Source organism: Siphateles boraxobius, unplaced genomic scaffold, assembly GCF_051911475.1.
Source record: "Siphateles boraxobius isolate OS27281-9 unplaced genomic scaffold, OSU_SipBor_1 22, whole genome shotgun sequence".
Taxonomy (NCBI): Eukaryota; Metazoa; Chordata; class Actinopteri; order Cypriniformes; family Leuciscidae; genus Siphateles; species Siphateles boraxobius.
In genome coordinates, this window is record NW_027508833.1 from 34,213,373 (window position 1) to 34,234,452 (window position 21,080).

General features: G+C 37.5%; 1 protein-coding gene across 13 annotated transcripts in view; it reads right to left on the reverse strand.

The window, feature by feature from the left end:
• The window catches only part of esrrga (estrogen-related receptor gamma a), a 276,809-nt gene that overhangs the window by 183,314 nt on the left and 72,415 nt on the right, over positions 1 to 21,080 (reverse strand). For 3 of the 13 annotated variants that reach the window (XM_077239799.1, XM_077239808.1, XM_077239798.1), the window contains 2 exons: positions 10,153 to 10,202; positions 7,669 to 7,800 (listed from right to left, as the gene is read on the reverse strand). The exons of 2 other annotated variants lie outside the window; for them this stretch is intronic. The gene's annotated coding sequence lies outside the window, so the exon portion shown is untranslated. Of the gene's footprint in view, positions 1 to 2,276; positions 2,619 to 3,096; positions 3,220 to 7,668; positions 7,801 to 10,152; positions 10,203 to 21,080 lie in introns of those variants that run through there. 8 more of the 13 variants (XM_077239807.1, XM_077239795.1, XM_077239797.1 and 5 more) reach the window with 5 other exon arrangements.

The window sequence follows — 21,080 nt, forward strand, 5'->3', positions numbered from 1 at the left end:
CGCGTCTCTCTCACATACATACATACATACATACATACACGCACACACACACACACACACACACACACACACACACAACCCCTTTCCTCTGTGCACACGGAGGCACTCCGGACTGGAGAAAAGCGAAGCGAACTCCGCGAGCGACACTGCGTGAGTGACACAGAGTGTGTCCGGGAGCGCGCTCGATAGTGCGCGCGAGAGACCGAGTGTGTCCAAGAGCGCACTCGATAGTGCGCGAGAGAGACCGAGTGTGTCTGAAAGTGCGCTTTACACTGCGCGAAAGAGAGACTGAGTGTGACTTCTATTTAAACTTATATAAACTAATATAATTTATTTTACTGGACAATTTAAAGCTCATAACCATTAATATTTTGTTGTTACCTGAAGTACTTTGAGTGCAGTGTTTGCATCATGCAGTATTTGTCCTGAAAAGTAACTGTGATGTTTGTTACCTCAATAAATTTAAGGTCATTCCCGTTTTATTTGTGTACATTTTAATCATTAACATTAAAAGCACACTCTTTTTACGACTAAAATAACAGTAAAGGATAATAAAAAAACTGAATTCCCCAAACTTAAAACGGAAAAAAAGGAATTTACAAAAATTCAAACGGAATTTGGGAAAAAATAAAACGGAATTTGGAAAAAAATAAAACGGATTTTATAGGGCCCTACATATGATGCCACCCTCCCTTTAGAGCGTCCCAAACTTGAATGCACACAGCAGAGTCTGCAATTACAATTATAATGAACATAAACAACTAAAAGAACACAGGCCTATACCACCTGACTGCTTCAGATTAATTTTGGCGTTGATAGAGTTGCCATTGAAATGCATAAATTCAGGTCTCAAACCACTTCCAAATTACAGCAGTTATGGCATGAACGCAGCAAAAAGTGGCTGCGGTTTTGGTTGCAGTACTTGGTGACTGACGTCTGTCTAACTCTGCATAGCATGAACGTGCTGATGACGTGTGATGTCTGTACGAGCAGGGTGCACGGAGGTATGCAAATACATACGTTGACAGGCAGGTTGGAAATCGTACCATGCAATGATTGGACAAACATTTTATGCCCCTACGCCTTCCAGAGATGACATATATACATCTAAATGCATTTAGACCACGTATCTTAGTGATTGCTGTCAGTCCAAAATGTTATATTTATTTTGACATTTGTTAAAGAATACATTTAACGGTGTTGTTAAATAATTTGATAAATAAAGACTATTTTGAGTTACCATTAGAGGATGGCCAAGGTAAAATAAATGTAAAAATAGAAGAAATGTGCAGAAAAAAACACCAATATCGACCCATAACCGATATGGTACCGATATATTGTGGATCACAAGCAAATACCTGTACATCTGCACAACAACACTTTTTTTATTCACTGCCGTCTATTTTTTAGTAGAACCACTAGACAATATAGAGAAATGGCAAGACAGTAGATCAGTAGTTTTTATTGCAAACATGCGGCTGAGCTGTGGCAGGCATCACTGATGTGTGTATTAATAGACGATCCACATTCAGAAAGCTTCGGGTATCAATTAGGGAGTGATGCATACACAGGAAACAGGGTGCGAGTATATCCCTCCAAAAAAATAAAAAATCATCCAAGCCTGTCTGGTTGTACAACGTAAGTACTAACATGATCAGAAAAGCCTCTTTAGCTGGTGTCAAATTTTCAGTATTCCAAGTATGTGGGAATTATTGACTGGCTGACCTGGATTGGCTAGCAGAGCAGTCACAGAGCTACAACGAACTCCCTCATGCTCTACATAAATACAGTGGGATTGAAACAAGCGCACATTTGCATGTTTTGTATTGTGTCTGCAAAATCACGGGCATGATGTGAAAGATGCATAATCTTAAGCGATACTTCCATGGTGCACAAATGAAATCATGGCCTACAAGCTGGTAGTCCTTACACGAGAACGTAACCCACTGTATTTTGTCCTATTATAACACAATATAAAACAACTAAATCATTACAGACTACAATGCTGTGACAGTATGCTTCAGTTCGCAGAGAAACAAGAGATTAGCCGGCTTTGTACTACAAGCTTGACGGAACAAAGTTTGGCAGGCTTTTTCGGAGACATAAGGCATTTTATGTTTCACCTAATCCCCTGTCAAAAGCATTAAGCATTTAAAGAACCAAGCGCCACATATCCAGAACAACCGTGGCTCAGTCAAGCCTGGCGGGTCAACACAGAGCAGCAGGTCTCCCATGCACCCCTCTGTCCCTCCCCGTCAGAGGTGTGCCTTACTTACGCTGGATCCTGGCTTCCCTCAAAGAGTTCTCTGGTGCAGTTTTTCAAGGACAAGGACGTCCGCCCGCCGGCTGCCTCTCGCTTTTCCTCCCCTTTCCCAGTGCAGCGACCACAAACACACACAAAAAGCCTGCTTGCTTTCACTCAGCTAGCCTGAATCAGGGGCTGTGTGTTTCTCTCAAAATCATTAAGCAGGACCCTAGCTTGGCAAGTGAGGGTTAGAAAGAGGAGGGAGGAAAGAGAGAGAGAGCGAGAGAAGGAGAGAGAGGGAGAGAGAGAGAGAGAGAGAGAGAGAGAAGAGGCTGCTGGGCAAGCTGACCGGCTCGTTCCCTCTTGCTTGTGTACTAGTACACAGCGCCGGCTGATCTACTATTGCAAGCCGGCAGAAAAGAGGCGCTTTACTGAAAAGCAGAAGCATCACGTTTCAAGGAAGTGGGAGCCTTGATCTCCGGACTAGGGAGCTAACTGTCATCAGCCGGGAGCCTCTGGGATCTGTGGTCCCTGATGTATGCCTGTCTCATGTGAAAAATGTTGATTGTTCAACCTCCCCAAAAACCAGACTTCCATAAACAAACAAACAAACAGCTATTTCAAGAGGGTTCACATTTCTGGGAATACTCTCCAGCGTTCCTGCTCATCTCACAACGCAGGATTTGCGGAGACTTTAACTCACGAATAAAACAGCAGCTGACTATGTTTGAGCAATATTTGCATGTATTGGTACATAATGTGCAACATTGCATTTACAACATGGGCTGTTAGAGAAAAATCTTTGCTCTAAATGGACATTAAAAGGGTTACTTCTGTCATCATTTACTCACCCTCATGTTGTTGCAAACCTGTATGACTATCTTTCTTGTGTAGAACACAAAAGGAGACGTTCTGATGCATGTTCAGGCTGCTCTTTTCCATACAGCGATATTATACAGTAAGCAGGGGTCAAGCTACAAAATGGACAAAAAAAATCACTATATTAATCACTAAAACTCTTATGCCATAGAGCTCAAAATTTGCATATTATCTTGTCACTGATAAATGAAAAACAATTCTGTTTAGTATACTTTCAAAACTGGTAAAATGGCAAGTTTGATAATTTCACTCTGTTTCTCAGATGACTGTATGGCATCAGAATACTTGGATAGCAGATACTGTATAATAGTAGTCCAGAAGACTCATGATTATATGGAAAAGAAAACGGAAGAAAAGTCACACATGCTATGAATGACCTGAGGGCAAAAGCTCATTGGAAAAACGTGCATATACCTGTATTTTTGCAAAATTCCAAACACCTATGCATACAATTTACTGCACTTTTCAGCTGAAATGAGCACTAATGGCTCTAAAACACCAAGAATTTGTATTCCTATTCGCACAAATTATTACAGGGGCAGATTTTTAATTATTCAAGACTTGTTTTTGAATAGTTCCTTCCACAATACACAATACATGGCTTTTCTGACGTAGTAAACCTGCTTGTTAACTCACCTACTGCATTTGCGACATCAGGTACGGGTCCCGTGAAACAGGAGTCAAGATAAACAAGCTTGTAGACTTGTGGCGGCAAGCTAAAATGGCATGGTTTCTTCAGCAAATGTGTTTTTATTTCAAATTTTCTTTTGTTAACACGATCGGTTAAATTTAGGTTAGGGTTTAGTACTGGTGGTAGATTATTAGCATATACCTTTTTTAGCGCAACTAACCGGACACTTCATTTAAAAACTGCCTCGTTAATACATACAACAACCAATGTAATAAAACACGAAGCCAGATTCACGTTCATCTGTTTCGGATAAAACTGAATATACATTTAGCGCCAGTCCCTGGAAATTTTACAGAAATGTTATGTTACAAGGCATGTTTTGCAAGTGGGCCTGGGTTACTAATTTCATGGCGAAATTCAGGTTAAAATATAACTGTAGATAACTGTAAAAACTATATAAGCCATGAATACAGGTACATGGTTGTATTTTTCTTTTTTTGATGAATGATTCCTCTAAATAAAACAGAAAACTCTAGAAAAATGTATGCACACAGTCTGGTGTCATTTCATTGGTCAACTCAATCTCGCGGTGACCTGTCAAGTTCAGAGTGCTAACAAAGCTATACTGAGGTTAAAGGGATAGGTATTATCTAAAAAAAATTATTACTCACCCTCATGTCGTTCCAAACCCGTAAGACTTTCGTTCGTCTTTGGAACGCAAATGAAGATCTTTTAGATGAAATCTAAGGCCTTGTTTACACTGCAGGTCTTAATGCCCAATTCTGATTTGTTGCCTATATCCTATTTTTTTGACCGTCCGTTTACACGTTCTTTTAATTGGGAGCAATATCCGATTCATGCGTTTACACTTGCCGTACTATCTAAAACATTGCGCATGCTTAAAGGGGGTTCTTGCACAGATGGACGAACGCGAAATATGCTTGATGCTAGCTCTGCAATGCGAAGTTTGCCAAACATCACCATGATTTTGAGGCGGAGGACGAAAAGTGCCATCATTGCAGCCTGCGCATATGCTTCAGTTATTGTGTACGAAAGAGTTCTCAGGACTGGTGGGAATATACAACACGCAAAGTGCGTATCTATAGCCTACCACTAATTATATTTTTCTCGCGCCATTAATACGCCAAAAATAGTTTTTCATTTGGCGTATTACACGCCATAAAGTGCATATTATTGAAATTACCATTGATTATTGAAACCGCTCTATAAATGCCTCATTCATTCATATCATATGCACGAGAAAACAGCGTATCATATGCACGCAAAAACTATTTTTGGCGTAAATGGTACGATAAATAAAATTTGTGCTATAGATACGCACTTTCATGAGATCGTGGCGTGCTTTAACGAGAACCAGTAGGTCCGAAGTTTTAGGATGAGCAAGCATACTTTTGATATGTTGTGTCAACGTATGTCCACATTCCTCTCCTACGACGACACCATCCGTCCCTTGGCAGATGCGCGTTGGGGTTTCTCTCATCATTAAACCGCGGAGACTTAGCCTAATGCCTCAGAAAATCTGATTTGCCTGTTTACATGACAGTCGCATTGGCACATATCTGATTTATATCTGATTTATTTCCACATATGAACGAGGCCTGAAACCGATCTCGAAATATCCGAATGCATGCATTTTTTTTCCTGTTTACACGGTCATAAAACGCATCCGATCTATGTCACATATGAGCAAAAAATCGGAAACTGGGTCACATTTCACTGAAGGTGTAAAACTAGGCCTAAAAGATTGCAGCTACGCAACTACCACTTTTACCAAATTAATCCATATGAATTTAGCGGTTTAGTACACATTTTCTGAAGAGACTTGATTGCTTTATATGATTAACAGATTGAATTTAGTCTTTTATTCACATATAAACATTGATCAGCGAACATAAACAGAAGCTCAACCGAACCTGCTTGACGCTCGAGAACTAACTTCTTGTGGAAGCTCAAACACACAAGAATGAACCTCATTGGTTCTCACACGTCAAGTGAACATGCTTGAGCTTCCGTTTACCACAACTGATGATGTGCAAGTTGATGAATGTTTATAAGTGAATATATGCCACAATCTGTAGCTACAAATTTGAGATACAATAGACACTCCCTTTTGTTGTTGTATTTGAGGTAGAACAATCTGTGCCAATGATTTGATTGAGTTTATAAATAGTACTCAGATTTGTAAACTTACTTATTTTAACCATTCATGTTCACAGATATACATTGTATCTTCACTTTAGCTAATTACCCAAATATTTGTGGGCTGGTCCATTAATTAGAAATACTGTATGTGCAATTTAGTTCATTTACAAAATATTTTTAAATGTATTAATGATACAAACAAGAAAAGGGAGAAATGGTAATTAATTGTATTTCTTTTGGCATTTTTCTTTTCTTTATGCAAGTTAGTTTTCCCTCCCCGTATTAATTAGTGGGTTGTTTTGTTTGTTATTTTGGGTCCCATTTTCCTGGAGCAATCTGTTCTGTTTATATTTACTGACTACACTTTTTTTTCTCTTTTGTCTGTTAATTAAAAGACAAAAAAAGTGTTCTGTAGTGACTCTGGGTCTGGAGATGGGAACATCAAAGTCTCTCCTAACTTTGTATTGTTTATTCCTACCACACCCCTAGATTATAAGTAGGAATGTAACAGTATGTAGATAATATATAGATAAGCCCAGCGTGACCCGAAACCAGGCAGAAAAGCTTTTGGTGTGTGAAAAACAAACCTGAGGTCAAAGAACCTACTGTATTTGACAAATTGGCATTTTTGTAAATATTTGAACAAAAAAGTATGATTTGCATAAAAATTAAGCTTGAAGCTCCACCCAAACCTAACACTCAGTAAGCATATCATTTGAAAACGTTCATTAAAAAAAAGAGAGATTGCACAAATTCACCAACAATTTGCCAAAACATAAAATAGTTTGTTGTTACCTAGTTGGAAACACATAAATATTTTATGTAGGTACAGATAAATAAACAAAGGCTATTTTTAAACTGAGGGTAGGGCCTACTACAAATCAGTTGGTGCAGTTATGAATACAAATAGCAAAATTGAGGGTATAGTTTACAAATCTGTGAGGAACGTTTATAAGCTGAGTGCAGATAACACAATAGTATAGACACAAATAATCAGATCTAAAAAATGAATTAATAAATATCCCTACATTTTCTAATGTAGGCTCTGTAAAATACAGTGTAGTGATATGGCACATTTTGAGGCTGTTTGTGAATTGGGATCAGGCTCCTTTGCAAATAAACAAAGCTCAACAAGGGCATATGTGGCATCAGAGCAGCTAGAGATGTGTTGCTGATTTATATTGGCTGAAACTGCAGCTCTCAGCTCACGTTATATCCTGGTGGGTGTCCCATCAAATACAATAACACATCCAGCGTGCTTTTCGCCTGACACACACTACCATGTGCTCGGTAGAAACGTCGCTCTGCAACAGAATTGAGCAATTTCTCAAGCTTACGGAATGAATCGATCTCATGGCGACCGCGTCGCTGTCTGTCTCCATCTCAATGTTACTAAACATTTCAAGGACAAGCGCTCCATTCGCTGAAACAATGCGCATAATTTCGAACGACAGGGGCTAAAGTTACGAATACAGGGACGGTGTGACAATCTTAAAATCGCATGCATCTGATACACGCGCACTTCGTTCTCAAAATCTCTCTGACTTTCTCGAGTTGATGTTGAGGGTGAATGTATTCATTTCGGAATCTCGCTCGACACTGAAATGAAACTAAAACGAGGGTGAAATTGTTGAAGGTGTTACATACATGCTTTTTATGGCAACCGTTTGTCATTTTGATGCAGAAGTGGGTGATTAAAAGCTTCGTGTACATAAATGTAGGCGTGTTGAAGATATAAAGCGTCAGTTACCTTGTGTGGCGGGTGTCCAGGTAAGAACTGCTTCTTAAAGTGACAGCACCTGCTTTTTAAAACTCCTATCCAATCAACTGCGGCGTACACTCACATTCGTGTGTCCACTGCCTCTAACGGGACGTTTTCATTCTGCAAATAGGGGTTTTATGGAAATATTCTGGTCAATATTTCTATTAATTGGCACAAATAAACACAGATGTGGCATTAAAGTGCAAAAGAAAAGAAAATATTTCAAAAATGTATGTCAGGCTAAGACTACTCAAGCCTTTTGATGGCAAATTATTTGAAAAGTTAGTTTTTAGTCCCCTATTATTGCAGTGTAACTGTCCTATAACGTAAAAAAAACGATAAATTCCTAACTGAAAATGAATAATTCCTGACACTCCATCTGACTAATTTCAAATCAGTACTACTAAGGCCTGTTTTGTTTTCTTCTTTTTTTTTTCATGGGCTCTTAAAGGGATATTTCACCCAAAAATGAAAATTCGTTCAGTATTTACTCACCCTCATGTTGTTCCAACCCAATAAGTCCTTCGTTCATCTTGGGAACACAAATTAAGATATTTTTGATTAAATCTGAGAGCTGGATCACTCCTCCATACTAGTCCATAGGCTTCTTGAGCGACTCGAAAACTTATTAAAGACATCGTCAAAATAGTCCAATTGACTACAGTGGCTCAATCTTAAGTTTATCAAACGACGAGAACACTTTTTGTGCGCAAAAACAAACAAAAATAACGACTATTTCAACTATTCATTCATTTCCTTCTCTCTGGGCCTCGAGTCAGGTTACCAGTTTAACAGCGTATGATCTGTTGTTGTATGTCACATGCATTACACACATGACCAGCGTCGGCCAATAGTGAGCCTACCTGTGACGTAGCTCTACGCAATTACACTAGTTTAACTGACTAGAGGCCCAAAGAGAAGGAAATGAATAGTTGAAATAAAGTCGTTATTTCGGTTTGTTTTTGCGCACAAAAAGTGTTCTCGTCGCTTGATAAACTTAATATTGAGCCACTGTAGTCACTTGGACTATTTTAACGATGTCTTTAATAACTTTTCGAGGCCGGCAAGTTTCAATCCCTCAAGAAGCCTATGGACTAGAATGGAGGAGTGACCCAGCTCTCAGATTTCATCAAAAATATTTGTTTATTGTTGACAGACGCAGGAGTATTTTATCCTGGTCCACTTTTGTAGCGTTTTTATACATTTTTGTGAAGTTGAAGGCTACATCTTCATCTGACAGTTTGTCGGCATGACACAGACCAACATTACTTGCAGTCGCACGATGACCACAATTAATCTTTTGATGTTTACCTTCCCCTGAATGCCTTGTCCATTTGGTCTTCTCCCTTTGATGATTTTCTTTAGATGCCTTCCTCTTTTTCCCAACAGCAGCTGGAGTAAACGGCTCCAATCCGTCATCGATATCCATAACGTTAGCTTGACTCTGAAGCTTTGATTCTCTGACTGACAGACAGCTGTTGATCAGTGACGTAGCCTACGTGACTGACAGCTCGTGACTGACAGTATAAACAATGAAATGGTAAACGTTTTTGAGTTCGCCTATTGAATCCTCTTTTTAAAAATATGTTTTTTGTTTTGATGTTATCGTTAAATCACTGAGCAAACTAGGAGCACTTCACCGGCGGTGACTCTCTCCTCACGTGACATCCTGAACGTTCTATAGCCTAACCGTTATATAGCACTCTGTAAAGAAACTGGGCTGGCGGATATCGCGTTTTGTGAAAAAATACATTTTGTAGTAGGCTTATAATGTACATTTTTAAATCTGATTAATGGCATCAATTCACACATAGATTAAGGTACATCTGAACAGTGATTTCCAATAATAAAATCCAAATGTCAAAAAATGGCGTTTATCGCGTTTTGCAACCGAACTCTCCATATCTTAATTCGTGTTCCGAAAATGAACGAAGGTCTTACGGGGTTAGGACAACATGAGGGTGAGGTTCTCAGTCATGATGGGATAGCAATGCTGCACACTTCAGAATTTCATCAGGTGGAGTATGGTCATCATCAGGTTGTTGTACATCTCTAGTGTGTCATGAAAACTTCATATTTGGGCATCATGTGATATACAGTAATTGTGTCATACAGAACAGAACTCGTGTAGTAGTAGTATGTCAGGTACACATATTCGGATGCAGGCTGAGTAATGCTGATAGGCAGTTCTAGAAGTGCCCAAGGTGAAAGTGTAATCATTGTGCGAAATCTGTAAGTGCATTGTTTTTTTTAACCTTCAGGATAGTGAAATACATATAATATCATATCTCAATCCTCATGCACACACAAAATGCTCACATTATTCACATGATACCAAAATGTTTCACTTAATTTCTCTTAATCTCTGTGCCTCACACACACACACACACACACACACACACACACACGCACACACACACACACACACACACACACACACACACACACACACACACACACACACACACACACCTGCTTCCTGAGAGTTGCTCCAGTTACCAGTCACTGATAAACTTCTCCACCTAGGGGGTTAAAGGGAGCTTTATTCATTTTTTTGTTTTGTTTATTCACTTTTAGATGTTTTTATGGTTGTGGGACATATTCATACTGTATAAATATGTTCTACAAGGACAGAAAAAACACCAAAAAAAACACAGTATATTCAAATTTCTAAAGCTCCTTTTATGTTTACTTTTATTATGTATTGACATAATAATGATATTGTTGATCTCTTACTGCTATTAAAGTATAAACCTAAAAAAAATTAGGATGAGTAAACTGGATGTTAAGTTGTAACTGACTTTACTAAGAAATAGGTAATCCAGGTAATTTCTCTGTAGTTAAGTATAAAAGCAATTATCAGGGATATCTATCATTAAAAGAGATCAAGAATATCATTGGAGTATAATTGTTCATATTGCATATTTTACCAAACATTTTCTTTTAGCAACCCTGGAAAACTGAATGACAAAGTCACAGTCATATAAACAGGAAACGTGAAGAGTTGAAGGAGACCGTTCCTAATTAAAGAGAACAATCAATCAGCTCCAAGACACAAACAGAGGACTAACATGCAACCAAATCCCTAAATCCTGCTGACGCAGAGGAAAAGTTTCATATCTCAAATGCAACCTGTCCCTGTAACTTCCACTGCACACTTCAAAAGAGAACAAGATGCCAAAGGTCACATCCCAACCTCAGTCTGCAGTGCTCATTTAAACGCTAGGGTAATAATAAGCAAGATACATTGTGTAACAACGCTTTATTGCTGTCATACTGGCCATGCTGTTATTTCAATACAGAGGGGAGAGGAGAGGCAGGCGACAGCAGACTGACGCCAGCATGAATGACGGATATAGCTCAGGTGTATTGTTTTGGATTGTGCGCGGGGCTGGAGGTGAGAGTAGCCTGAGTGTTACTGACTGTCCCGGTCTGTCCATCCCTCAAGCGTCCCGGCATGTATTTCTCCCCTGGGGGGAATGCAAACCTGACCCCGAACCCCCATCCTACACCCCAGGATTATCAGCCCTCCTATTTTTCACCACTTCCACCTTGTCTCTTCTGTCACATGCCAGCCGTGTGGTCTTTGTTTATGCAGCAATGATATCGCTACAGCTAGACCAGGTTATTTATGTCTCCACGCTAATAATTCAGTTGGTGAAAATAAATGTATTTCAATGACCTAAACCATGAATCTTAATCCAATAATATGCCTCTGATTGAATTTATGACGTATTTATTAAACTTAAGACTAATTAGTTCTCGGCCATAAATTCTGTCACGTGTCTTTAATGCTGACCGAGTCAACGTCTCCAAAGTATCGTCCTTTTATGATTTTAGAAATGATGGTCTTCTCATGCATGTAATGGAAAGTAATTTTGCTGTGGTGTTTTGGTAGATAATAAATATTACATGAAAAATACGAAGGGTACAACTGGTATCAACAGGTAAAAACTGTCTTAGTACATCATTAGCAAAAGGTTATGGTCTCAGTTTAGCTTATTGTTGTTAGCCTGCTCAGTTAAGGAATTTCAGGTTTAATTGACTTTATTTCCTGTATACTCTTATAGTCATTCCTTGCTGTGCAGCTTTATCAATGGCAGAATTGAATTCTGAGGATTGCATTAACATGTCAGCACCCTGGACAGCTCCACATACAAGAGACTCTGCAATATACTGCAAACTTTAGCTAAGTGTCACCAAATCACGAACACACTTTCAGATAGTTGCCTAAACAACAGTGTCTATAAGATACAGATCCCACAACAGTGAATTATTAGGCAAACATGAGCTGTCAGGCAACGCTTGTCCTATTATTCTCTTCTCAATTGTGGCCTGATCTAATGGTGTACTGTATAATCATGCCTTTATCATGTGTGATCAATTTTACCTTTCAAACAGATCACTATAAAAAATTCAAGCCACTAAAATGAAAAAATTGGTTTAATTTCTACTTTAAATTAAAGTGAGATCAAAGTGGTTTCCACAAGTTGCAGAGATGAGTCCGTTGCACTTTTTTAACCACTTTGAAATTAAGATGTCTAGATGAAAGTCTGAAAATTACTAACATCAATATAAATCAATTACTTATAACACAAGTAGAAATGTGAGATCAGGCTGAGAAATGACAAATTATTGTGACATGTTAAATGGATACAATTAATGTTGATTTTACAGTAAATATCATATAAATACAGACTTTTAAATTGAAATCACATCTACTTTTGTCTCATCTTTTGAAATCACAAAGAGTATATTAGATGGAAGCTAATAACAAAAGGCTAATAAAAAAAAAATCATTTTATGGATCAGTGGTTGCCAAAAGTGATGTCCTGCCTAGAAAAAATTACAGCTTCACACTTGATTCAAATGATTAAAATTGTGTTAAAGATTTTGTGAGCATATGGCATAGTTGTGCTTTGAATCAATTGTTTTATTTGTGATAACGCAATGATATATGCCAAACTTTGCAGACATCATTTTTGGCCATGTCATACTTTTATGAACACAAGCAAAACAAGAGAGAACCAATGAAATATTAATAACTGATTTTGATGTAGTAAATGTATGCTCATTCCTTTGAGCTTTTCTATGCATTTTTTTTTTTTGCATAGTAAAATAAAACCTGTAGTAGTTTACCTATTTTTTGCCAAATACTTTTGTCAGATAAATACCTTAGCAAAGTTTAGCATTTTATTCTTCCCTCATATATTTATTTAAAAATATTTTCCTCATATCTTGAGGGTTTCATTGAACTTGTAGGGTCATTAAAAACAAAACTAAAAATATCACCTGCATTTTCTTTTAGGCTATATAAAGAGAAATGATTTAACCCTAGCCAATTTTACATTTGAATCTTGTTTGAATTAATATTGCGTATACTAGTTATATGTGATATGAAAAACATGCTCTAATATTTGCAGATTCACGTACTGGCATTTTAAATCCCTCATTTGTGTATTAAAATAATGGCATCTCTGTTTGCACTCCTTTATTCTCCATATTTAAGATCTACTGCAAAAAGTCATGCATGGCCCAGTGTATGTCCTTTGCTTAAAAATAGAGTCTCTTTGCTGCCACCTAATGTATATCCGTTCCAAAGCTTCTCCTGATCCGAGCTGGAAGCGCCTCATATGAGCACATGCGACTGTGGAGATCTGATCATTTAATCTGCTGTCTATCAGTCTAATCATATCATCAGCATTCTCTCGTGCACAAATACTACAGCGGCCTCTGATCCGATGTGGCCCCTCTAACTGATGGTTCACTTTAATGTTAATTAAATCAAGATTAAAGGCACCTCGGAGATAATTCAACAACGCCAATATAAATCTATAAATCTTTAGGAGCACTTGTCATGCTCGCACTCCTTCGATTAATGCCACCTTCTAAAAACTATTGGGCTATTTTCTCTCTCTTTTCTTTTTTTTCTAGAGAGCATACAACAGTCTAAAATTGTTCAAGTTGTATATTATGTCTGTGTGTGTGTGTGTGTGTGTGTGTGTGTGTGTGTGTGTGTGTGTGTGTGTGTGTGTGTGTGTGTGTGTGTGTGTGTGTGTGTGTGTGTGTGTGTGTGTGTGTGTGTGTGTGTGTGTGTGTGTGTGTGTGTGGGTAATATTGTAACACATTTAAGTAGTGTTTGCAACAAATTAAAGTTGTTTAGAAAACGGTGTTAATTTTGTCAAAGTACCATGAAACATATAGGAATTCAAATTGAAAACAGGAAATAAAACCTAAGCTAAACACTTTAAAAAGTAACAAACTATCTATATGTGTTAATCAGTCTAAGAACTGAGACAAATGTGACCTAATATACACTACCACAATATCTGAATGTTCATTAGAAGTACATTGGAAACTTGTACATCGCTCAATATCTGTTTAGACATGCTTTTTCTATGATATTTAAACATGTAGTTGAAGTTTGTGGATGTTTTAAATCAAATTAAATAAGAAAGCCTGCTGATTCAGATTACCAACTCTGCAATTTAACGTTCAGTAAAAGTCAAGCATGAACATAATCCTGTAGGTAGCATTTTATTTTACAGTCCTTTTCCCCATGTACAAACGTTGTACTTTTATAGTAATTGCAATAAATGGGTAATAAGGTACCTCATTACCTTATACCTTAAACCCTGAACCTATACACCTAAACCTAAGCTTAACCCATGCAATTACCTTATATTACCAGGTAATTTACTAGGCAAGTACCCGTAATTGCATGTACTGTAGAATAAAAAAAATGTTCTATTTTATTTTTATACAAAGACTCTTAGGAGGATGGTGCTCGTGCATGATAGTGATTCCACCCTGTGGCTCATTTCTAATTGGCTAAACTGTTGACGTTACAACTCACTCGGTGTAACATCACTCCAGGTTTCCTCTAGTGCATGATGTTCAATGTATCACTTTTAATTTGCTTGTATTTATTACATCTAACGTTTTCATTATCTAGATTTTACTAGAGTTTTATTTAATCCAAATGCTAGGCTGCAATTCATTTGATTATTTTGACAAAACAAGAATATCAGTAACGAAACACTAATAATCACGTCCATAGCAGTCTAGGGTCAGATGCGCGCGCTTTATCAGTTGGAAGTGTGGAGAGCTGTGCAGACGCGCGCGATGAGAGCTGGTTGGTTAACCTGCCATTGATATGCAAATATAATTAAGTGAAGTTACACATAAAGATGTAAGTAATATGTGACGCTCGGTATCATCGCAATCTATAAACTTAAGTATGTCGGTACTCACATGGTCACTGGGTGTCACTTCGGCTGAGGGATAATTGGCTGGTGCGCTCGGTGTCTTTTCCCTATAGTGTGCAGTCAGTGCAGGTGTCGATCACTGTTCAGCTTCAAACGCTGCGGCGCAGTTTAGGATGCCTTCGGGTTGTTGTGTACACTTGGATATAAATAGGTAACTTTCTAGATAAAACGGCTAACAAATGAGAAGGGAAGGCGTAATTTTGCGCAGGAGCTCCCTCTCTCAGCAAGATCTACCTCCCGAATCTTCCATGTAAATTTCAACTGATCATTAGATGAATTATTCAAGAAACACAATTCAATTTCAACCCGATTTCGTCAAGGAACCGGAATGAAGTAACCAAACACGTCTTGCAGACTGTATCGGTTGTCTGTCTTTTCTTTTACCATTTCTGACAGAACTACTTTTTTTTTTTTACTACAAATATTGAGTTTTTTAAGTCAATAAGTTTTTACACACATTATCTTAACTTTGAAGAATCTGTGCGTTTCAAATAGAACAGAAAGAAGTTTTCTCTAAGTCAATGGAACCATGAAACTAAACTGTTTTAAACAACCATGTTTCAGAACATTAGAACTTATCCACTTATGCATACGAATATAACAACACTGATAAACAATATCTTAATGAAAATCTAAAGAAAAAGAAAGAAAGAAAAAAATATATCCCCATATATATATTTGTTGTGAACATTTTAAGTAATCATTCAGCAATCAGTCTTTATCACTAACTTGTTAAAAGTCTGTAAGCATCAAATCGAGGTGGTCAGCTTTCATACATCATCTCATCCTGTCTAGGTATTAATTCCTTTATATTGCCTTTGATATATAGTCGCAGTGCAGGTTGACTGTTTCATATTCATATCTAATCTCATGGCTCATAAACTAATAACATAAAGACGATTCGAATTAATCCATTCAGTGACAAGAGACAGACAAAAGGCAAGCGGATGTTTGCGTCATGATTTATAGAGTTCAACCTATATCCTTTTTTATTTGTCAGCGTGGGTGTGTGTGCGTGCGCGCCCTCTTTACATCTTGTCCATTTATGTAATACTTCCCTTAGGTTTTGGTGAAGATATTCTCGTTCTACATACGTGTACTAGCACACTTAGCCTCATGTTAAAGCCACGTTTTCGACTCTTAATTAACGTTGAATTTAATTAAGCGTAATTTTGTATAAAGCGTGCTTGGTGAGAGCTGCACGCGCAGATAAGAGCAAGCGGCACGACACGAGCTTTTAGGAGAAAGAGGAGGTGCGTTTTCAGTTTTGGTATGCAGAAAAGAAACTTTCAAATAGTTTCTTCAGCGTGAAATAAAACATTATAGTATCGTTTATACATGATTTAGCTTTAGATTTATGTAAATATCCGGCCTATACTATTTCGCACGCGCTATTGTGTGTGTATCTGTTTTTTCACCATCACATATGATTTTGCTGATATGAATAAAAGAATAGTAAGGCGCTTGCAAAAAGTTTTAGCTTTTTTATTATACTGTAACCGGAAGTTGTTTTACTTTTTATACATAATAATGAATGCATTGTTAGTTTGGTGGTCACACATATGACAATTTACAAATTGAGATATAAGCAGTCCTTTTTTCATAAGCCTCCCTAGATCCTGGCTGCTGTCCATGGTCCTGATCTGCACACTTGAAAAATATTCTTTCTGTTTGTATAAGCACTTTCCTACTATATTGCATGCAAATATCAATTATGTCAAATAGGGAATCCAAATATGGAGTATTTGTAACAATGCATTTGCTGAGAATCTGAAGTATGCGATTAGTGGACTCTTTGCTACCTCATGAGGCCAAAGAAGCAGAGGAGTTGGAAAAAAAAATTGTGGTGAAATTGGACTTAACTTTACCCGAGTAAATCATTTTTCCAGTTGTTGTTAGTACACCATAGGTGAAAGCCAATTCACCAGAAGTAGTATGTCCAGGAATATATTCATACTACACCTGCATACCTTAAGATCACACGTTGGTACTGAATTATTTGTCTTTCTTGTTTTGGAGTTCAAATATCAAACAAGACTTCAGTTTGTGATTGTGAGTCTAATCGGCGTATTTATTTTTCCAAATTGGACAAATAAAATAAAGGGTTTTTTTAAGTTAAAGTGAATTTATTCAAACTTTGCATGTAAGCTGACTTAAATGCAAAATATTTAGGTTAAAAAATAACTTTTATATTATTTATATAGACAGATGTCTAGTCAAGCAAACATTTAAAACTTTCTTCCTTTATTACTGAAAAAGTTTTGTAGGCTTTTATTTTTAATTACACCCAACAAAATGTTTATCAAGCATGCAGATGGTATTCCTCTTATGGAGGAATGCTATTTCTATTTGAACATTTTGTAGCAGCAAAAAATGAAATGAAAGGTGTTAAATATCTAGCTCATCGTTGCGTAATATAAGACACTGCTGAAGCTCACAACCTTAAAATGGATCAGATTGCTCTGCATTTGGGCATTAATTGATGTGTAACCTCAACCCTGTGGAAACCTGATAGGTTTCCTATTATTACGTAAAGGGAATGCCATTTGCTTCATATCGCTTCTCTGCTTTCCTCCTCATACTGTACATGCATCCATCCATCCATCTATCTATCTATCTATCAATCTATCAATCTATCTATCTATCTATCCATCTATCTATCTATCTATCTATCTATCTATCTATCTATCTATCTATCTATCTATCTATCTATCTATCCGTCCATCCATCTATCTATCTGTGTTACAAAGTTATAAAATCTTAGCAAGTGTTACCTGCCTCTTTATAATTAGTGTTTTTTTTAAAGTAAATCCTAAACCAATTTTTTTTAAATATATAATTTCTACTGGTGTAATTAATTGGTTTGATTAAATAAAACAATCTAATGGAATGCAAATGGCCGTGGCTATGATGAATGCAAAAACAGCACAGTCCACATTGCCCCTGTCGTCTCTGTGAAACGTCTGGATTAGAAGTGAAGTTTGTACCCTCAGCAGCCTACATCCAGTTTGCTGTATCACCAAATATTCACATGCCCTTTTAGCCCGAGAGAGCTGCTCAACGTTAGCTCACTATCCAGATAGTATGTATTTAAACAAATGAGGTTTGCCATTAGCAAAAAACACAGTGATAGTACTCTCACTCTGACAAAATAAAAAAGAAGATGAGTTTATCATGAGCACTCTCTCAATGAAAAGTCCATGACAGTGCTTGTGAATCATCCTTACATATCTTGTTTAAGGTCAGTTTGAAGGCGGATATCCGATTCCACATCAACACTCTCGGCTATAAGACAATTTGTGAACACGAGCCCAGATGCCGAAGCCTGTCTCCTCCAGCTTGTACCTCCCTCCAGTGCCAGCTCTCTTCTCCCAGGTAATTGCGCTACTCTGACACTGTCAAGAGAGCAGCAACATGCCTCATCAGAGGAACTATTTGCATTTTGTGGCGTGATCGTTTATGGCAAGCGTCCTGGTGAACTTCCTCTCTCTTTGTTAAATACGACTCAGATGTGACACCTTCAACCCTGCTGGCCCCTCCCTCGCCGCCATGAACAAACCCGCCGAGGTGTCAAACAAGATAAGAAAAATTAAAGAGACTGCCCCTTTTTCGCTTAATAAGCCTTAAATCTCCACAAATACACTTGGATGCCTCACCACACCTCTAGCGGCTTGGGGCGTGTTGTGTTCTGTATTTATTTACCATCCCACAACCGGCGCACAAAGACTAATGGATAAAAAGTGACAAGCTATCAGGAGAATCTGAATGCATAATTGATTCAGGGCATAAATTAATATGATTATGCAGCGGCAAGGGGCATGTCTGCCAAGCGGCGGACAAGCGCAGGGGGGATGAAACATGGCTCCCATCTTCAGGGCTGATAGGCATCAATATGTAACAAACATCGTCTTCTCCGTTTCATGCTCTTTATACAGGACATGCCTCAGTGATGAGAGTCTTCTTCCTCATCTGAGATGCCATAACAAGGTGCTGTTTGAGCAAGTTCCTGCTGACCGAGACTTGTACAAAGACATAATAGGGGTGTTCAGTTGTACACTGTCAAAGTTCTCAAAGTTTGATCTGAGTAGGTAAATTCCAGTTGAAACACAAAGGAATACTGAATGAAATGAGATGTCCAAAAACCTATGATAATATGGTACATAACAAAAATGGTACTGTGGTTTTTCTGGCACTTTTCTGTAAGTGTTTTTGCAAACAAACTTTACATGCTACGTAATACATTTCTAGTATCAAATAAACACTGTTTACCACTAGTAAAATATAAACCAATCAATGCATACAAACAAGAATGCAGTTATAAAATTGTAACATTCAACAAACATCATCTAATAATAGTAACATAAACAAAGAAACAAACAAACATAATGAAGAAACAAATTCCTAACACAGTTAGAAATTTAAATAAATTCATAATAAATTCCTAACATCAAAAATAGTAAATAATAATACTAGTAATACTTAAATAAATATTAAATTAACAAACAATAAAAAACAGAAAGTAGTAATACATTTCCAAACATTAAACAATCATCTACTAGTAGTATAAATAAATAAACAAAAATGAATGCAGTGATAAATGCTTAGCCACAAACAAACCTTACATTCAATCTATTAATTCCAATACATCCTCCATAATAGTAAAATAAAAGATATAAACAACCAATTCCTCACAAACAAACATCATCCACTAGAAGTAAAATAGTAAAATGCAGTAATGCATGCCTAGCATCTCCTCACCAGAGCCTAAGAAGGTAGTCTGAAAAACAATCCTGAACATCTAGACCTTGATCTTGCCTTTTAAGAGTTTACCTTGAAAGCAGCCATGTTTTGAAGTCTTATCTCTTGTTTGCCGTTTCATGTGCATGGAACATGAATGCTTTTAAGTGAGAGCAAACGTATTAGATTTTGTAATTACTAGGGCACCAAGCTGTGACTCAAATTATGATTCACAGCAACAGATGTGCTCCAAGTTGTTGCATAAATATATTTGTGATGCATCTCAGACAGCAATATTTGTTAGTTATCATGTCAATAGATCTCATTGGACATTTGTCTGAGAGTTGAATTTTATTCTGTTTTCAAACATACAAAACTTTAAATGGGTCCTATTATGCCCTTTTACGAAGTCTTGATTTTGTTTTTGGGGTGTACTAGAATATGTTTCATGTTTAATTGTTTTAAAAAATGCATAATTTTTCACATATTTTACATTGTTACAGCGCCTCTCTCCCCAGTCTGGTTGAATGCGCCATTTTCGATGAAGCCCCTCCTTCCGAAATACGAAATGTGCTGTGATTGGTTAGCTGGCCCAGTGTGTTGTGATTGGCAGTGCATAGCGCGTGTTCGGGAAATGTAACGCCCCTCCATAACTGCAAGTTCTATTCAGATGTAAATATTAACGATGGCATCAATTTCAAACCATTTGGAGCCCGATTCAGACCCTGACAATGTTAACGAACTAGAGGATCCTGCTGAATGGATTTCAAGCACGAATTTTGCAAGTTTTCACAGGACGTTTCAGGTGGTCGTTATCCACCATTTAATCATATTTGTCACAAAACCATAGTAATACAAACAGTAATCGATCACAAAATCATGGATAATTTTCCTAAGGGGTGGTGAATAGTCTTACAAAAGCAAGAGCGTACCTAAGCTACAGTAAACACTACATCAATACTGTAATGTTAGTTAGCAGGCTAGCGGAGGCAAAGCTTTGGCCTTTGTTTACATCATTGCTATCATAGCAACAACATAAAGCTTATAATTGGAACTATTAATAGAAACACAACTTCAAATAATAAGACATACTTACAAGTTGTGATCCATAAACAACAGATTGTCCCGACTCCCGGCAAAATGCTACGTCTTTCAGGAGAAGCTTTTGTGCATTTAACCTGCATTGTACTCTGTCTGTCTGCAGTTCTCTGTATATGTGCAGTGCACAGACAAACTTTGAGGTTATAATGTTCAGGAACAGTGTTTTATAAATTTTAACCTCTATAAGTTCATCAGCCTTAGGACAAATGTATCCGGGGTGGAAAAAACAGCGCAGCTCAACCAGGCCTCGCCAACTTTTTTGTGCATTCCGTGGGCGGGGATTATTTAAATTGG